General features: G+C 44.0%; 1 protein-coding gene across 1 annotated transcript in view; it reads right to left on the bottom strand.

Annotated features, from left to right (window-relative positions):
* The window catches only part of CIB2 (calcium and integrin binding family member 2), a 108,095-nt gene that overhangs the window by 41,612 nt on the left and 54,975 nt on the right, over window positions 1-11,508 (bottom strand). The gene's annotated exons all lie outside the window — the stretch shown is intronic.

Genomic DNA, 11,508 nt, shown 5'->3' with positions numbered 1-11,508 from the left:
GGGTGCGTGACAAGCCCAGGGGCGCCAGAGAAGGGGCGCCGGGTGCATGACAAGCCCAGGGGCGCCAGGCAGGGTGCAGAAAAGAAAAGGACCTGATAATGTCCGGAAGAGCTGCGAGGCTTGGGGCGTGCTAAAGGGGAAGTAGGAGACACGCATAGCCCATAAGGCTGGGGTGCACCAGGTCACTCCATATGGAACAGGGGACAGTGTAAGCATAGCATGGTGTCCAGGGCGACAAGAGGCAGCCTCCCTACTAGAACCATATACCAACAAGACGTGGCGGGCAAGTAAGAGGGTGCTGGATTGCCTAATTGGCACGGCAGGGGGCGCTAGTGGGATCACGGCCGCTCCTAGGCCCCACTCCGTGACACCGAGATACATCAGAGCACTGTCAGAGAGGACTAAGGGCAGCCTCCCTTATACACTGTCGACATCAAAGATGTGGCGGGCGAGATGTGAGGGTGCTCTTAATATCACGTTGGCATGGTATGGGATGCTAGGGGAGTTCACAGCCACCCCTAGGACCCCACGCTGCTACAGTTATCCTTTGAGGTTAGTAGATTGGTTGTTTCATATGAACATGGCTGTCATAGGAATGGAGGCAGTCAGTCTCTTTGGCAGCATATCCCAGTAACATGGAGGGTTCTGAAGTTGAGGACAGAGATTGTGACTTCAGGCCAATTCAGTAATTTCTCTTCTTACTAAGACAACACATAAACCCTCTTAAATTAGCCATAGGAGAATTCATACATAATTACAGCCCATGTCCTGCCAATTTTCAAAAAGATGCCCTGTGACCTGTGGTAAATACATTTTTTCCCCCTGTGCATCAATCCTGCTCCAGATTTGCTCTTCTGCCTGCCAGCTATTCCATTTCCCTGGTCTGTGGATTTATGAACCACCCAACTTCTTACTGGAGATAATGACAGGATCAGGAACACCAGAGTCCCTGTAAGGAGTTGCTGCATGACCTAAATGCATCCAACTGTATCAGCATCAGACTGCAAAGTGAATGAAACAAAATAGCTTTTTCTTTAGGAAGTCTTACAACTAACAAAAACTTGCCACACAGCAGTATCCAACAGAAGGTCACCACCAGGAAGAGCCTGACAATTAGAAATGCAGCCTGAACAAGACACTTAAGTATCTTCTTTAAGGATCATATAGTAGTACCAAAGAGTTATACCTGTGGACTGCATATTCCACTATGAATGGGGTTTATCAAGAGACTTGAAGGGCGTATTCCCACGACCGCACATGTGCATTTCCTCAGGGACAAATAGTGGCACATAGCTGTGCCACTGCTACTTGTCCCTGGGAAATGCCCTTGCATGCACACTGTGGCAGGTGGCAGATTGTCCTGGGTGGGGTAGGGGAGGCTGGGACCAGCACCTGAGTTGGCCCCAGCAGCCTTACCTGGGGTCTGGGTATGCAGGGCCTGGTCAGCAGCTGGAGCATGGCTTTGGTTGCCCAGGCTCTGGTTTTTGGCTACTCCACTTTTTTTTTGGTATGAGTTTTTTTAGATACTGGGATTTCCCAGTATTTAATTTTGGCTCTGAGCTGCAAATATGCAGTGCAGAGAACCTTTTCAAATGTGCCATGTGCATTTAGCAGTGCCTCAAAAGCCTCTGAGGTGCCACAAAGCGCATGTTCTCGCTCATCTGAATGCACCCTAAGGCCACATCTAAATGAGTACAGACATTTGGTTCCACAGGTACAAGTAGCAGTGGTGCACCTTGTGCCACAGCTACTTGTCCCTGAGGAACGCCTGAGCCACACGCACTTTGACATGCGGCAAGTTACCCCACGGGTGGTAGGGGAGACTGGGACTAGCACTGTTTTGGCCCCAGCAGCCTTATCTGAGGTCCTGGAGGCCTCCCAGGGCTGCAGCAGTGGCGATCCTGCCAGGCAGAGCCTGACTGACAACTGCAGCATGGCTCCAGGCAGCCTGGCTTCACTTCACAGCTGTGTGCACTGCCTGTGCATGTGCTGTTCCTTTTTTTTTCCTCCGTGTTTTTTTGATGACCCCTAAGGGCACGTCCAGATGAGCTATCATGTGCCTGTTGCAGCGTCTCAAAGCTGTTTGAGATGATGCAAGAGACATGCTGGAAATGAAAAAATGTTCTCCGCATTGTATATTTGCAGCATGGACTCTAATTTTGATACCTGGAAATCCCAGTATCAAAAAAAAAAAAATGCTGAAAAAAGCGATGCAAGACACAGTCCCAGAGCATGCCCTGAAGCAACCGGAGGCTGGGGCCTCCAGTGAGATGCTCTGGCCATGTCTCTATGGCTGCCCAGTGCCCCTGCTGCTCCAGCATGCTGGGGCAAATAGGAGCAGGGCAAGGCTGCAGCATGACCCAGACCCAGGCACTGTCCTAGGTAAGCAGGGATGTGGGAGTGGGAGGCACTGGGATTGTAGGGGGGGTGGGACTCTTCAGGAGGGGTGGGTGCCCTGCCCAGTGCACAACCCCCCCACAGCAGCAGTGGCTGTCGGGACACTCATAGCCCACTACTGACTGGCAGAGTCCCCCTGGTAAGACAGCTTGGCTCTGCCTGCCTGGCACTTGGCACAGCTTATGCCACGTGGTGCTGCACTGACCCAGCCCATTAACATGCGTCTTCAGGCAAAACTGGGCCACTCTTGCTGTCACCTGTGGTCCTGGCAGCACACACAGGAGCCGTGCATCCTCAAGCTGGGCCAGGTCCTGCCTGCATAGAGCTGACCCAGCCCAAAGGCACACAGAGGCAAGACCTGGCCTGGCCTGAGGGTGCATGGCCCCTGTGTGCGGTGCCAGGACTGCAGGTGACAGCAAAAGAAGCTTGGTTTTCTTTGAGGGCTGGGCCAGTGCGGTGCCATGCGGCACAGGAGGCACCAGGTCCCGGGTGGCCAGGGCTGTGCCATGCTACCAGGAAGCTCTACCAGTCAGTGATCGCTGGGGCCTGGGCACAGGTGCAGGGAGCAGAACAGCAAGGCCTGGCACTACTCAGAGACATAAAACCGTGGGCGGAAGAGCTGCAGATGGACTCATGTCCTGGTGTTGGGACAGAGCTGCAGCCAGGAGGGAGCGAGTGGGGGCAGGCAGGGGCTGTGGGTCAGGAATGAGGGGTGCTGGGAGGGTAGTGTGTTGGGGGGGAGTGCTGTGGGAAGGGTGTGAAGGTCAAGGGCAGGAACAGGACACCAGCTGTGGCACCTCAGAGGCTTTTGAGGCACTGCAAAATGCACATGGCACACGTGAAAAGGTTCTCTGCACTGCATATTTGCAGCTCAGAGCCAAAATTAAATACTGGGAAATCCCAGTATCTAAAAAACCCATACCAAAAAAAAATATCAGTGCTGCTCAGTGCCCCACATCCAGCTGGGTGAAGGAGGCAGGAGCAACTCTGATTTTTTTTATGATAAAAAAAACCCAAAAGCAAACACCAAAGCATACAGATATTTAGAATTTATTTTGATAGAGGCACTGGTACGCTGGAAATATATCAATAAAAAATTGTCCGACTGATCTCTCTCTATATAGTGGCATTTCATCTTAGTAGTTGAAGAACACAGATTTTGGGTATTTTAATGAGAGAATTTGTGTTTCTTATCAGAGAATTTGCAATTTTTAAACCGGGAACACCAGGATCTCTGCTGGTGAGGCAAGTGGTGAGAAGCGGGCAGAGAAGCCTGCCCAGGGCCAGCACCAGGCCCAGCAGAAGGGCAGATGAGGTGGCTGACCTGGACATTTGGGGCCAACAGGACATGCTTTTTGGCATTCAAAGTGGGCCACTGAAGCAAGCACATATTCTGGGCAACAGCTGCCCAGATGGCAGAGTGGGGGCACCAGAAGACATGACAGCAGTGCCACCCAAAGGCCAACTGTGCAGCCATGGCCCACTGGCAGCTGGCCCAGAGGTGCAGGATGTTTTGCTGCAGCGCCCAGACCACAGCCCAGGTGGTCATGCAGTCCTTGTCCAGGTCTGGTAGGCACGCAGCCATGGGGCTGCAGGTCACAGACTGGCAGCAGACCCACTGCCAGACTGCTGCAGTGGGTAGAGGGTGCAGGAACCACTCCAGGTTAGGGCTGCTTCAGCAGTCCAGCTGGCACAAGGGGCTAGTGTGTCCAAAAACCAACTGGCCGGGCCTCAGAAACTTCCAAAGGCAAGTAGCCCTGAGCTGTTAATTAGGGCAGCTTTTCAGCCTGTAGTTCCCCTTGGCTGAAGATCCAGGAGGAACTGGGTAAAGTCAATTTGCCTGAAGTGGCACATCTTGCCCCACACCAAAGTGCATGTCCAGGCACCTGCGATGAGGCACTAATCTCCTGCACAAATTTGTGCTGCTGCTGTTTGTGCTGCTGCAAGTGCACAAGTCTGCATGTGTGGATCGCTGAGGGTGCATCCAGACATGTGTGGATGTTTGGTTCCCCGGGAACACGTAGTGGCAGCACACCCTGCAGCGCGCACTGGCTGAGCTTGCGTTGCACCGTTTTTCTTTTCCCCGCCTTTTTTTTTCATCCAGGGGTCAAAAAAACCTGCCGGGGGGGCGGGGGGGGGGGATCTTGTGTAGCACATGTTCGGGCAGCACACCCTTGCAATGCAGAGAACACTGGGTTGTGCGGTATGTGGCACTGCAAATGTCTTTGCAGCACCACATGCTACACAACTGCAGTCATCTGGATGAGCCCTAAGAGTTCATTCCCAAATCTAACTGAATTTCAAAAGGAGTTGAGCTTTTAACTTCCTTAAATACCTCTGCAAATGCCAATTGGCACCAAGCTAGTTTGCAGTTTTGGGCTTTTATAACAAATGCATGTTTCAGGTTTGATCTTGCAATTCAAGGATTTGCAACTCAACTCAAATGCTGATCAACTCAAACGTTGATCTAGCAACTCAAATGCTACCTCTGGGCATTTCAGTTGATTCCTGGAATATGGAGAACATTTTTGAGAAGAGGTTTATTGTCTAGGCATATTGTGGCTAGGAAAAGAAGAGCTGCTGTCTACTCTGCTAGCATCTACAATAGTGATTAAGTGCCCTAATTAATGGTTAGGCTGGTGTTTTGGCTTTTTGAGAAACTAGAAGAACATCTTTCACAACTCCTAAAAAGGCCACTTTTTACAGATACAGGCAACATGTGTAATTGCTTGTGAACGTTGATAAAAAGCTTGACATAACTAAAAGCTGAAACTGAGATCTGAATAATTCTTAAATATCTTGATCTCTTTCTGTTCATGAATTGCTGTTGAGCATATTGCAATTTCTCAGTTATAATGATTATTTTAAAAGGACTTTCAAATAATTGCTTTGGATAATTCTTTATCTGTGACTTTTGTTCTATAAGTTCTCTGTAAATATTTGAAATCTCACATTTGAACAGCATATATTAGCTGCCCCTAAATAAAGAAGTCACGTGGTATGTTTTGATTCTCTGACTGAACTAGGAGAACCTTTACAAATTGTTTTTCCAGCTAAACCAGTTCAAAATGCCCTTCTATAGTTATTCTTCAGGCTTACATAAATCTGCTATTGCTATAATAACATTTTGTGAATTTCTTCCTAGAAAAAGCAAAAACAAAAGGGCATGGACACATCCCATAATAACTCCTTAAATTGAAATGAATATTTGAAAAACTGCTTACAGTATTTCTTGGCTGTAGTACTAGCCCTCTAAAATCTAATCTCCTCTAGAAAAGGAATGTAAGCCAAATTGTGCATGTATACCCCACACTAACTGGAGACTGGGTATAACTGGCAAAGTTCAGTTACTTGACATTATGCACAAAGCTAACCAAGGGATAGTAATATCCTGATTGCCTGAATGACAAGGGAAACAGTATAGCACACAAATACCTTTAACAGAGAAAAGGATCCCTGGTTGCCAGTTTCCCCTTTCATGGCCTTCTAACAGATACGAACGCGCTTCTCTTCTTGATTATCCCTCATCCACTTTTAAAACAAATAGCATTCTTTAGATCCTGAAAATAAGATGTCAAAATATACCTAAGGGTAGTAGGCTTTTTAAGCAGCTCTTAGTGGTTAAGATCAAGATAGGTATCTGATACATATTCTAACTAAGGCATAGGAACAGATCAGTACATACTGATCTAATATGTCTTTCAATTACTAATTTCAGTGACTTATTTTAGCCCAATGTGCAATCATTTTCTATCATAAAGAACAAACAAAAAGATACTGAAGGTTACTGGATACATAGCTCATCTCAGTGTTTCAATGCATTTTAGTAATTCTCTTTTATCTGAATACTCTACTTAAAAATCCAGCTCCTGACTACCTGTGTACCTTCATCAGTGGCAGCTCTTGGGTTTCTGTTTTAGCATTTACAAAAGGGGCAAAACATTTAAAAATACAAATGAACTGGCTAATCAACAAATCACAAACACAGGGAGAAGACCTAACATGAAAACATCCAGTGTACAAAACTGGCTTTTGAGCATCCCCACACAGCAGCCTACCCATCACGGAGCTAGGGACAGATGCTGACAACATTTGAATTAGCACAGGGATCAGTTGGCAATGTCTGCCTCACTGGAATGATTCGAGGAAGATGAGGAGGAAGAGTGAAGAATTCTTGCAGTGCAGCTGGCCTTGTATGCTAATTCTAGAGTATGAAGTTATAAGTAACTCATACATGGCTTGAATAGGAAAAGATGACTGATCATCCAAGATGTGTCCAGCTGGTCCTAAAGGTGTTTCAGGGGAATGTCAGATTCCCTCAAGATCCAGATGCTTATAGTGGTACCCATTCAAGACTAAAAAACTGCCTGGAATCATGCTCATGTAATAAGACTGTGACAGATTAGAGGACTCAGACTTTAATGGAAGAAGCCCAATTGAATAAATTGGTGTAGCTCTGTTAACTTTAATGGAGTGAAAGGCACACGAGTTAAGGGTCTAGCCCATTATCTTTACATATTTCCTTGCCCCAGTATTGATTTCTCCTCCAGCAGACAGAACTGAAAGCCCCTCAACTCTATCATGTATTAATGAATGAATGATACATTGCAGATTAAAATTTGTGGCTATTAGCAAACTTTCTCTCCTTGTATCACAGAAGTGGCATTTCAATTCCTCCTGGCTCAGCCATTACAGTGTGTGATAGAGATCCTCTCCTCTACAGCAGCTGAATCTAATTTAGAAAAGTGCATTATTGATTCTGTTCATTTATCAGATTCTGTGGCACTAGTGTAGAGTACAGCCTTGCCAGTAACAACAAATAAAACAAAAAGAAAAAACTGCCTGTGAGACAAGAATATACTCTGTCTCAAAAATATACTTAAAATTCAATAGATATTTTGGTCAGTGTTTTTCTTTCTGGAGACCAAGTTGTTAGTTTTATCTTCAATTATAAGTGGATTAAAAAGCTACTGATAGTAGAAACTCTTACAGAGATCTTTTCAGCTCTTTATTTAGAAAAGTTGCAAATGTAAAGCTAATATAAACTGTCTTGGTGCATGAATGAAAAGGATAATTGCCATTTCTTCAGCTTCTACATTTGTGGGGAAAGGACTGTATTTTTTTTCTGTTTGTACAGTTCCTGGCAGAATAGAGTCCTTGTTCATAACTGGAACTCTCAAAGGTGACTGCAATACAAATAAACAACAGTAATATTCTAAAGCAGTATTGGCATAAATGGGGAATCAAATTGCTTCCCCAAAATAAACTCCATCATGGAAGCAAATGTACCAGTCCTTGAAAGAAAGCTATTTTATGAATAGTTTAAAAATCAATTTTCTAGGTAAAATTCCAAAATCAAGGAATTTACAAAAAGTATCACAAGGAATTTAAAGTATCTGATGAAACTGGAGTAAAATTTGACACTAAGATGTGTCACCTTTTCATCAACACAAGCTTCAACATTTTTACCAAGCTCCATTCTCATATACATTTCTCAAAGCAAGAAAGAAGCCTCAGAGATTTTGTATATGCTCTCAGAGAAGCCATAATAGGTATGGCAAACCTTTGCCCCATAGGACTTGTATTGCACTCTGTTTCAGCTATCATGAGGAAGGTCCTTAATGAGCTTTTTTATGTGACTGATCCTATATCATTAGGGTCAAGTAGAATTCTTACCATGTCTCTGTTTCTTTCTTTCACTTCATTTTGAATTAATTTCTCAGACGGTAATCAACAATCAACCTATTCTGGATTCACTCACTGACTTAGAGTCATGTGTTTCTATTACCAATACTCTGAGGTATCCAATTATCCCTGAACTTCTAGTTTGATGCTAATGTAAAACGTAAAGGTTTGTTGACTCTTCGCACCACCCAAATGCCAACGCTTACAGTGATGGGTGAGTTGCAAACATGACAGATTAGAGATCAATGTCATATTTATTTAAATTGTCCTTCCAAGGGATTGTTGAGTCAGAGAAACAGTTTCTAAATCAAAGAGCCCTAATGACACAATTTATGACACTGATATGATTCAATTTGAATGCAATATTTCTGAGAAAGAAGCAGCAGACAGAAGGCTAAACACAATTAGGGGCACATTAGACATTCTTTTCCTCTGATATTGTTTTAAATGTGCAGCTCATGATGTCTTATATTCCTACGTACACAATACATGATCTACTATTTTCCTTACCCTCTTTCTCTTTATGTTCATGTAGATATGGCATCTGTGGTAACTGGGTGTCTCAAACAACAATACCTTATACATTTATACAGTATTGATCATCTAGTGATCTAGCAGAACTTCTAAAGAACAGTTAAGTATTACCTATTTCCCAGCTAAGCATACTAGCATCAGAGGTGCCTGTTTTGAAGCACTTAGGTGGAGCAAAGCAGCTAGAAATTCATAGATCTGGACTTATAGGGAGGTACCAGAGATACTTTATACTAACCACCCTTTCAATCAGGAGGCAAAATGTGTAGACAGAGCACTGTTCTACTCTGCTATACTCCATGGAACCTTGACAGTCAGTAAAGGAACAATCCAGAGGTTGCTCTCACTTACACTGAGGATTGGTTCTGGGACAAAAGAGCAGCAAAAGAGGACATTAAAGCCACCTTTGTTGTGCCCACCTCTCATCTGCACCAGTTTTCCACAACTGAGGATTCAGCCCAGAAATCTAATTGGGCCTGCTGGGTGCTAGGCATTTTTGACCATCTAGCCACTGATTTAGCTGCCCAGGTTTGAAAATCTTCTGGTATGTACACACATACCAACTTTCTGACAGTTAAGCTGACTTAACTTTTTTAAGTTGACTTAACTGTCAGAGCACATGCATATATGCAGAGCATACTCAACTTTAATGTGGCACAAAATAATATACCTCTGAGGTGTATTATCTTGACTAACATTGGCTAAGTCAACCTAGCTCACAAGATGGCTGCCACCATGTCAAGGAGTTGTATGTATATACACTCCAACATGGCTTAATTTAAGCCAACTTAGTTAAGTCACCATATTTTAAGTTGACTTAGTAGTATACACCTTTGGTTGCTATATTGTTTAAGTTAATTCAAAGTGAGGTATCTAAAATGAGAGGCCAGTTTTGAAAAATGTGCTGCTAAACTTTGTGCCTGGGTTCTCCCACTTAGGAGTAGTACCTGTTCCAGTTAGGAATGATACAGTTTGCCCACCTTGGCAATACATGCTTTGAGCTCTAGGAATAATAATAAAGAATTTGAATATAAGAAACATTTGCATAAAGGAACAAACAGGACTAATTAAAATATATTTGAAATAAACATTTCCTGCTCCAAAAATGGGTTTTTTAATGGATTATGAGCAATTAAAATATACTATGCTGGCACAAGTGATAAAATTAAATATTCAACACTACATTTTTAAATAGAATTTCACAAAAGAATACTGGTTTGGGGAATACTGCTTACACTAAATTTTATAGATAAATAATAAATCTTGAACTGCCCTCTTCATTTTCTTCTAACGCTGTCACAGTATTTATCATGCTGTACAAGAGAAGAATCTTTCTAAAATCACTGATTACCCATGGGCTTGGTCTTATTTAATTATAACACCTATATATTCTATTCTATTCTATCCTATTCTATTCTATTCCAGTTATAATGTAACAGTTTGCAATCAAGGCTGTAGAATCTGAATGCATATGTGGTTGGCATTAAGAATTAGTATAGCTAGTCTGGGGATCGGTTCTGTCAGCTGCCTGGGGAAGGAGCTCCTGCAGAGAAGAACTGCTCAGAAATGCGCTGGCTGGCAGATACGCTGCTTACAGAACTCGTGGGGCTCCAAAAGCTCATCAGGTACCCTAGGCTGTGAAGCACTCAATGCTCAGGGAGAAGTTTTAAAGAGACAGAGTGCACCCTGCACTGTTTATATTATGTTATAGCCCAGGGGCTCAAATTTTTGTTGTTGTTTGTACACTGGTGGACTGGGATAAGGCTAATTGGGGAAGAGGAGGCCTCAATGGGGCACATTACCATGTAGAGCCCCAGTGCTGGAGAGGGCACAGAGACAGGGTGGCAGACAGCCAGCACCGAAGAGGGCTCAGTGACTACAAAAGGCTGAGCTACACTGAGGCTTCATAAAAAGGGACAACATTTAAATACCACCTGCAAGGCATGGGGCGTGGTAAAGGGAAGGTTTTGGAACCACACCACATGTAGCTCAGAAGGCTGGGGTGTCCCGTGAGGCACTTGCTCAGAGCAGGATGCAGCAAGTGGTCTGAGAACACACAGGATTTAGTAGGGTCTTTCAGGACTGTGACTGTGCAGCAACTTGAGGGCAGCCTCCCTATCTATTATCTTAACCAACAAGATGTGGCAGGCAAGACTATAAGGCACCTTCAGGGCGAAGTTGGCATGGTCATGGAGCCCGCACTGTGAAAAATGTATAAATATTGCAAATAATATGCTTAGAATTTGCTGAAGAGATCAAAGTATCCTTGCATGATAAAATCCTCTCATTTTCTTCATAAACCCAACTTATGAACTGCAGGTTTATTAGGCCTCTGCAGTTCTGAAAAAAGTATTCAAAGATTATTTTATAAAATTAAATTATTATGGCATGAAAACCACTCAAGTGCTTGACAACAAATAAGCAGACAAGGTTCTTTGGGTGAATCGGATATCTTTTATTAGGCCAACTTAAACAGTTGGAAAAAAAATTTTAAGCAAGTTTTTGAGTTCAAAAACCCCTTGCGAGGCTGAGGAAGTTTCTGCAGTTGCATTGGATGAGATATAATATATCTCATCCAAGAAATGCAAAACCTGCCAACACATCACCACCCCCACAATTACTACATCCCACAACAGAGCAATCAGCATTCCTGGTTCTTACAGCTGCACCTCCAGAAATATATTATATCTCACCCAATGCACCAAATGCCCTGATGGAAAATACGTAGGAGAGACCAAACACCAACTGCACACCAGAATGAATGCACACTGGAAATCTATCAAAAACAGGAATACCCAATTACTTGTGGGGGCACCTCTCTCACTAGACAACTACTCTCTCTCCAATCCCTCAGTCCTGATCCTCAAAGGAAACTTACAAAACACTTCCCAGAGA

This window comes from Crocodylus porosus, unplaced genomic scaffold, assembly GCF_001723895.1.
Source record: "Crocodylus porosus isolate Cpor-Errol unplaced genomic scaffold, CroPor_comp1, whole genome shotgun sequence".
NCBI classification, from domain to species: Eukaryota; Metazoa; Chordata; order Crocodylia; family Crocodylidae; genus Crocodylus; species Crocodylus porosus.
This window is presented reverse-complemented; position numbering and strand designations above follow the sequence as displayed.